This window comes from Salvelinus sp. IW2-2015, unplaced genomic scaffold (assembly GCF_002910315.2).
Source record: "Salvelinus sp. IW2-2015 unplaced genomic scaffold, ASM291031v2 Un_scaffold1587, whole genome shotgun sequence".
NCBI lineage: Eukaryota > Metazoa > Chordata > Actinopteri > Salmoniformes > Salmonidae > Salvelinus > Salvelinus sp. IW2-2015.
The window spans coordinates 177,345-185,718 of NW_019943011.1; the positions used below are offsets into that span (position 1 = coordinate 177,345).

Genomic DNA, 8,374 nt, shown 5'->3' on the forward strand with positions numbered 1-8,374 from the left:
CTAACTTAACTGTTACCCCTGTACCTAACTGTTACATTGACCTAACTGTTACCTTGCTTACCTAACTGTTAAACCTTTTACCTAACTGTTACCTGTTACCTAACTGTTCATGTTTAACTGACTTACCTGTTACCTAACTGTTACATGTTACCTAACTGTTACACTGTACCTAACTGTTACCTTGCTACCTAAACTGTTACATGTTACCTGTTACCTAACTGTTACCTCACCTAACTTTACCTTTACACTACTTACCTAACTGTTACCTGTTACCTAACTGTTACATGTTACCTAACTGTTACCTGTTACCTAACTGTTTACCTGTACCTAACTGTTACCTGTTACCTAACTGTTACATCTTACATTACCTAACTGTTACATTTACCTAACTGCTTACATGTTACCTAAACTAACTGTTACCTGTTACCTAACTGTTACATGTCTACTTACTGTTCACTGTTACCTGTTAACCGAAACTGTTACATCGTAGACCCACCTCAGGTTACCTACTCTGCCAAGCCAACCCAGCCTAACGCTGAATGTTATATCATGATATCAGGATGTCGTAGCAAGCCAACCCAGCCTAACGCAGGATGGGAAACATGACCTGCTCCTTGTTCAACGTTCAACTTGTTCAACCTAGTTCCTTCACAGCAACACTTCAGATATTATAATGTATATCACTACTAATCACTCACCTTCATCGGAGTGGTGGAACCAGTTGAGCCTGTTCTCTGTCTTGCTTGTCTGTCTGTCTTGCCTGTCTGTCTGTCTGTCTGTCTGTCTGTCTGTCTGTCTGTCGGTCTCTCTGTCTGTCTGTCTGTCATGCACACTGAAAACATTCATTTTCACTTTCTGTTTTTCATCAAAGTCAGATGTTCCTTTAGTCATGTGCCACTTCCCTGACACCCTTGGCTGTTTATGTACTGCACCGTCACTGCTACAATGACACTTATGACAGTGAGGATGTGGTTGTGGTTACAATTAGACAGCAGTCCATCCAACAGTAGGCTAGACATATTTTTCCCTGTGCTGTATATAAAAAGGCCACTGTGTTGTTGAGGGAGAAAGTAATTCAGCCCCCAAATGGCAGTGATGACCCACCTGTTCAGGAGAAAGCAAGGGGTTTCCTTCCTCTGCTGTATCATTGGTGGTCAGCCTGGGTCTATTACCTGAAGTCATCTGCAATATGGAATGTGGAATTATACAAACATTCTAATGGACATTCTAATGTTCTAATGGACATTCTAATGGACATTCTAATGTTCTAATGGACATTCTAATGTTCTAATGAACATTCTAATGGACATTCTAATGAACATTCTAATGGACATTCTAATGTTCTAATGAACATTCTAATGGACATTCTAGTGAACATTCTAATGGACATTCTAATGAACATTCTAATGGAATACTTGTTCAATCATTATTCTATTAGCTGTTCTGCCTCAATAAAAATGTACTTATGAGCTGCATGTCTTTGAAAAGGATATGTGAGAGGATGTTTACAGAAGCCAAGTTTTATTACACTCCCTGAATGATATGCAGAAGCCAAATCAAATGTTTGTCCACCTGTCTGCATGTTCCAACTGAAACACATGTACGTTTCTGCAAGAATGTTCTCTGGTCATGGACAAATGTATGAGTCAGGAAAGTCTGGATTGCAAGACAAGTGAATGTTGCCAAAACAATGTCTAGCACTTCTGTGGCAACAATCAATGACATTATGAAACTATGGAGCAACCAATGTGAGCAGAAAGAAGCAACCTTTGGTTGTTACTGGGCAGAATAGAGTTATGATGTAGTGGGAGTTCAGATGCCTTGCCTGTCCTGACATGACACCTTCTCTCTTAATGCTGCGAAGCAGACAAGTCCTTGTTCAATGGTATAGAGGCCTCAAGTAACAAGTTTTTTTTTTTTTTTTTTTTTTACTTAGAACTATATAGGACATTATTCAATCCAATTATAGATACGTGGCAGGTAACAGGATTTTCAGGAAACAAGTTCAAAATGTTCACCCAATATTTCCCGACCTCGGCATTGTAGCCCACCATGTCTTATTTCGGGCCCATTTTCACCGTCTTTGGAGAAGGGTGTAATTGTAGTTTATTGAAATCGCCGTTTCTTGATGTCAAATTACACGCATTGATGCTTGCTATTGGTCCGTGGCCGTTTCTTTTGCGTCGTGGACAACAGTTGTTGACAACTGTAGCATTATAGCTTAGCCTAACCCTCTCCCTTTCCCTAACCTTAACCTCTATTCTCCTAACCTAACACGTTCGTTATCCTAACCTGCCACGTTAGTTATCCTAACCTGCTACGTTAATTATCCTAACTTGCCACGTTAGTTCTCCTAACCTGCTACGTTAATTATCCTAACTTGCCACGTTAGTTCTCCTAACCTGCCACGTTAATTATCCTAACTTGCCACGTTAGTTCTCCTAACCTGCCACGTTAGTTCTCCTAACCTGCTATGTTAGTTATCCTAACCTGCATATGTTAATTATCCTAACCTGCTATGTTAATTATCCTAACCTGCTATGTTAATTATCCTAACCTGCTATGTTAATTATCCTAACCTGCTACGTTAATTATCCTAACCTGCTATGTTAATTATCCTAACCTGCTACGTTAATTATCCTAACCTGCCACATTAATTATCCTAACTTGCCACGTTAGTTCTCCTAACCTGCTATGTGATCAAATCATCTATGTCGAGAAACTATTAGTCTCATAACACTGATGTGGTGGTACTGATGGTTTGTTGACGTACAGGTTAGGAGAACTAACGTAGCAGGTTAGGATAACTAACGTAGCAGGTTAGGATAACTAACGTAGCAGGTTAGGAGAACTAACGTAGCAGGTTAGGAGAACTAACGTAGCATGTTAGGATAACTAACGTAGCAGGTTAGGAGAACTAACGTAGCATGTTAGGATAACTAACGTAGCAGGTCAGGAGAACTAACGTAGCAGGTTAGGAGAACTTGGCTTAGCAACAATGCTACTGTTGTCAACAACTCTTATCCCAGATGCCACAACTAGATAGAGCTGTAATTGTAGCCACAATGGTACAAACCATCAGTAACATAAAACCTGAACTGACCAACCAACGGCAAGTATCAATGAACTGAACAATGGCATGCACCAATGGGCGTTTCCTGACATCAAGGAACGCCCAAATCAAGCCAAATCAAGAAACGCTCCGAATGTCGGTCTRCAATACACCATATTGAACTTTTGTGCATTTGAAAAGCTGCGTTGTGTTCTCAAGGTTGACGTAGCCTACAACTGAACCGAAACGAATCGACTTTCAATAACAGCCTACCCTTTTCTTTCYATTTACGAATATGGCATTTATCGATTCGATTTAAACTCACCTGTTGCTTAGAGGTATTTTCAGCATGGTGATTGTTGTTGTCAAGGCTTACAGGGCATTGTAACTCGATGCTGTCCATGTTKCCCAAGTTATTACAATACTCGGGAATAATTTCCCCAAACCCGGAACTATGAGACGCTTTTACCCTTTATCAGTCTCAAGACAGTAGGCTATATTCAATAACGAACATTTAAATCAATACTGACGTACATGATAAGTTATGAAAATATTTTTGTAGTCTAATCAGCGTTGTTATACAACTTCCATTTGACTATTCCTTTCTCCCCTGTCCAGCTGGKTTGGCCCAGGTGACTTTCTTTTCAAGTTTCGATGGAGACGGAAGAAGGCGTTGTCTTTACTCAGAGCGAGAAAGAATAAAAGAAAATAGAGTTCCCAAATGTGTCAAATAGACCAGCGGCAGCAGCTTTCCCTGTCAATAATGTCTGTTCCCATATAACATCTAGATGTCGTTCCATAGGCATTTTCCAGGACTTTTGAAGCTTGTTGAGCAGGCTAGACTGTATTACTTCAGTCCTGTAGGAATGTCCCCTAATATTGACATGTAGTAAATATTGATAAACCATGGAATAGAAATGGAATGTATTAGAATAGAAAGAATGTATTAGAATGTAATAGAATAGAATGTATTAGAATAGAATGGAATGTATAAGAATAGTATAGAATGTATTAGAATAGAATTGAATATAATGTATTAGAATAGAATAAGAATTATAGTATAGATAGAATAGATGTATTAGAATAGAATAGAAGTATAGAATAGAATAGAATGTATAAGAATATAATGGAATGTATTAGAATAGAATAGAATGTATTAGAATAGAATAGAATGTATTAGATATATATAGAATGTATTAGAATAGAATGGTATTTAGAATAGAATGGAATAGAATGATATTAGAATAGAATAGAATAGAATGTATTAGAATAGAATAGAAGTATAGAATAGAATAGAATGATTAGAATAGAATGAATGTATTAGAATAGTAGAAATAGAATAGAATAGAATGTATTAGAAATAAATAAGAAGATGTGAATAGAATGTAATTAGAATAGAAATAGAATGTATTAGAATGAATAGAATGTATTAGAATTAGAATGATTAGAATGTATTAGAATAGAATGTATTAAGAATAGAATTATTAGAATAGAACTGTAATGTATTAGAATGTATTAGGAATAGAATGTATTAGAATAGAATAGAATGTGAATAGAATGGTATTAGAATAGAATAGAATAGAATGTATTAGAATAGAATGGAATAGGCAGGTATAGAAGGAGAGTTTTCTGTTAAAAAAAGTTAAAAAAGTTAAAGGTTAAATTTTTTTTTTAAATAGCTGGGAGTATTTCGCCCCCATGTGTAAGAAGTGAGTTACTGCAGGAAAGTATTGAGTAACTGACCTCTGTACTGTCAATATTGACATTACAATAAACATTTAATCTTCTATTTTACTTTTTTTCAAATCCAAAAAGTGTAAGCACACACAGCCACATTAGAATAAAACAATGGCTTGTATGACTACTGTCTATACAGGCAAGAAGGCATCACGTCTTTGAAATAYTGTAGTCCTACCAGTGGAGGCTCCTCAGAGGAGGAAGGGKAGGACCATGCTACTCAGTGATTATTTGTATTTATTTATTTATAGTGAAACACTAAAAATGTTATCCTTTTTAGATAAATCTCKAATAAATATATTCACTTCACCAAATAACTGATTAAAACACACTGTTTTGCAATGAAGGTCTACAGTAGCCTCAACAGCACCCTCTAGKGTAGCACCATGGTTTAGCCGGAGGACAGCTACTTTCCGTCCTCCTCTGGGTACATTGACTTCAATACAAAACCTAGGAGGATCATGGTTCTCACCCCCTTTCATGAACCAACACAGTAATTATGCCAACWTCCGGAGGACGTCCTCCAACCTATCAGAGCTCTTGCAGTATGAACTGACATGTAATGAATCTAGTACTTAAAGCATAAGCTACAGCTAGCTAGCACTGCAGTGTATAAAATGTGGTGAGTAGTTGACTCAAAGAGAGAGAAAGACAATAGTTGAACAGTTTGAACAAATTAATCAGAAGCAGCAGAGAGAGAGCTAGCTATATTTCATTGTACTTTTTCTTCATCTTAGTTTATCTTTCACATGCTTAGCTAATGCAGCTAATTTAGCCTCCTCAACAACATGAGTCAAACTGAGAGGTATGTTATTTATATTAGCTAGCTGGCCAAGACTATCCAACACTGCAACTCTTCCAAGTCAAGGTAAGCTTTCAGTTTTATTAATTTATTGCCAACAAGGCCCRTAGGTGTTACTGCTAAACTGCTTGCTGTACACTGCACTGCGTAATTGTACACATGGATTGGTGTCACGTGTGCTCCKTCTCCGGCCTCCGGTTACCAGGCTGCTCGTTATGGTGCACACCTGTCACCATCGTTACGCGCACCTGAGCGTCGTCAGACTCACCTGGACTCCATCACTTCCCTGATTACCTTCCCTATATATGTCACTACCCTTTGGTTCCTTCCCAAGGCGTCATTGTTTCCGTTTCATGTCTGTGCGTTGTTCGTGTTTCTTGTTTTGTATTTAGTTGTGTTTATGTATTAAAACACTCACTCCMTGAACTTGCTTCCTGACTCTCAGCACACTCGTTACAATTGGATTGTGGGTTTACTAACGCGTTAGTTCTAGTTTGGTGACTATAACGTTAATATGGTGACAACGATGTAGGTTGTGTAGCGGTTAGCGGTTATGATATGAAGGTTTGGCTTGGAGAGGTGTTTGCGTCTGGTCACAGACAGCTGTTGTGTTGTGCACTGAAGTCCACAAGCGAAAGGAAAAGGTGAGGAGGAGGAGGAGGAGAGCGCATAGTTGCCAGAGTTAATTATACAACGAGCAAAGTGATGATGCTGTATGTGGCTGCCATGAAAGTGAACTGTGAGTGCGGATGATCAGGGGTGTATTCATTCTGCCAATTCTGTAGCAAAACGTTTCTTAAATGGAAGCGGAACGAAACAGGGGAAGGGACCTACCTGAATTTGTCCAACAGAAACTCTCGTTACAAAGTTTTTTTTTGCCTGGTCACAGAATAGTGCGTAGATGCGAGAAGGAATTGTACAACAAGCAAAGAGATTATGCTGTTCGTATGTGACTGTTAAGAACGTGAACAGTGTTTGGGGGTGATAAGGGGTGTATTCATTCCGCCGATTCTTTTTAAATGTTTCTCAAAYGGAAGCAAACGGAACAAAATGGGGATAAACATACCTGAATTTGTCCAATAGAAACTCTCGTTTGCAACTGTTTGACTAATGATTACACCCTAGATCAGCTAGATGCAGGTAAGAGTGTGCAAGTCGGTATTGAATGTGTCACTGTCTGTCACCTTGATTACTAAAATGTCTCTCGACCTGTGTGCACCTACGTTGTAGACTTTCATTCATAGGCTAGGTTGTAGCAACCTCATGATGGGTACAGGGGAACATTCTAGTATCATTTAGTAGCCTAAACCTATCAATGTTACATTGAACTGGGTGAATGGAATATGAATGACAGTCATCCAATATGCTGTATTAGAAATAAGGCCATGCTCATAAAAAAAAKAATTGTCCTCCCTCATCTTAAATGGCACCAACCGCCACTGAGTCCCACAGTAGTGGCTTTGAAGCCATCCTCATCACCACCAACTCTGGAAGTACAATAATAAACATCAGGCTCTTATTTTCTATKTTTTATTGTTATGCTGCGGACCAGAGTCATAGATTCAGACTATACAATATAAGCCATATATCTGTCACTCTCCTGTGTCAAATATACACTAGCATTGTCATTTTACAGTGAGAAAAGCAAAAGTCTAAACTTGAATCTACACAACGATTGATAAACAGAATCAGCAAGTAAAACCCTCAAAAACACCTTGAGAAATTACAACAACAAAAAAACGGGGCAAAAAATTACAAATATAATTCGGTGACTGAGGGTGGATGAAAGAACGTGCACGTTTGGAAGCTATTTTCATTTAGCTTGTAAGATGGATTGTGTGGTTGGCTGTTAGCTCCTTATACCATTGTATTTATAGGCTGCGTACCAAATGGCACCCTAATTCCCTATATAGTGCACTACTTTTAACCAGAGACCTATGGGTCCTGGTCTAAAAGTAGTGCGCTATATAGTAAATAGGGTGCCATTTGGGACGCTCCCATAGTATTCAGCACCTCCACTATCCTCTGTCCCTCTGGACACTATCACTGCGGTGATGTTTTGACCAGGGGAACGAAGTGTTTCACAGGTTTCTTAACCGCTTCCAGATCTTTCATTTGTTTTTTTACATTCCATTCATCAGAACAGAACAGGAGTCCAGACATTAAGACTAGCTAAAACCAGAGGCCATTTTTCTTTCTTACTTTTCTTTTAAATTWAAATTTTTCTTTCAACAAGTGTGTTGCGTATTGCCTTGCGGCTGGTCTGTATGATCATKGCCACGTAAAGACAACAGCTGCTTCTGTGGAAAACCAGGAAAGGCTCTAATGTCATGTAAAAGGTWAAMAAARAAAAAAAAGTAYGACATTTTAACATGGCATGAACACAACTATCTGATTGTCAAACAAATCACTTTTAAGAAGTAGGCTACCTGCGGGCTGCGCACGTGGAAAGAGTCATCATGTATTCATGGATGCCAAATGAAGCCATGCTTCCACAAAAAAGGTGAACAATTTTTTTTTAAAGAAGAAAAAAACATGAAAATGTTTCATAATTGTCCTTTGAAAAATGTCCTACTCTTTTTGCTCAGACAGCAGCATCAGATATCTATCTGATGCTACACGTACTGTTTTACTTTCTCCGTTGAGATTGATGTCTCTCGCTGTCGGCGAGAGTCTCAGTCAAATTATCAATATTATCAACAATTCACACCCTGCTCCAGTGTCCTAGAGCTCCAGTGAGAGAGTTGACCAGGAGAGGTGAGAGGTGACCAGGAGGGACGTGA

The 8,374-nt window shown here is 38.6% G+C and overlaps 1 long non-coding RNA gene across 1 annotated transcript in view; it reads right to left on the reverse strand.

Annotated features, from left to right (window-relative positions):
* Positions 1–3,825, reverse strand: part of LOC112071340 (uncharacterized) — a 9,287-nt gene extending 5,462 nt beyond the window's left edge. Inside the window, exons 1-2 of the long non-coding RNA XR_002894061.2 lie at positions 3,378–3,825; positions 1,105–1,182 (exon numbers count right to left, since the gene is read on the reverse strand). This is a non-coding gene — a long non-coding RNA (uncharacterized lncRNA). The remainder of the gene's footprint in view (positions 1–1,104; positions 1,183–3,377) is intronic.
* Positions 3,826–8,374: the final 4,549 nt, after the last annotated feature.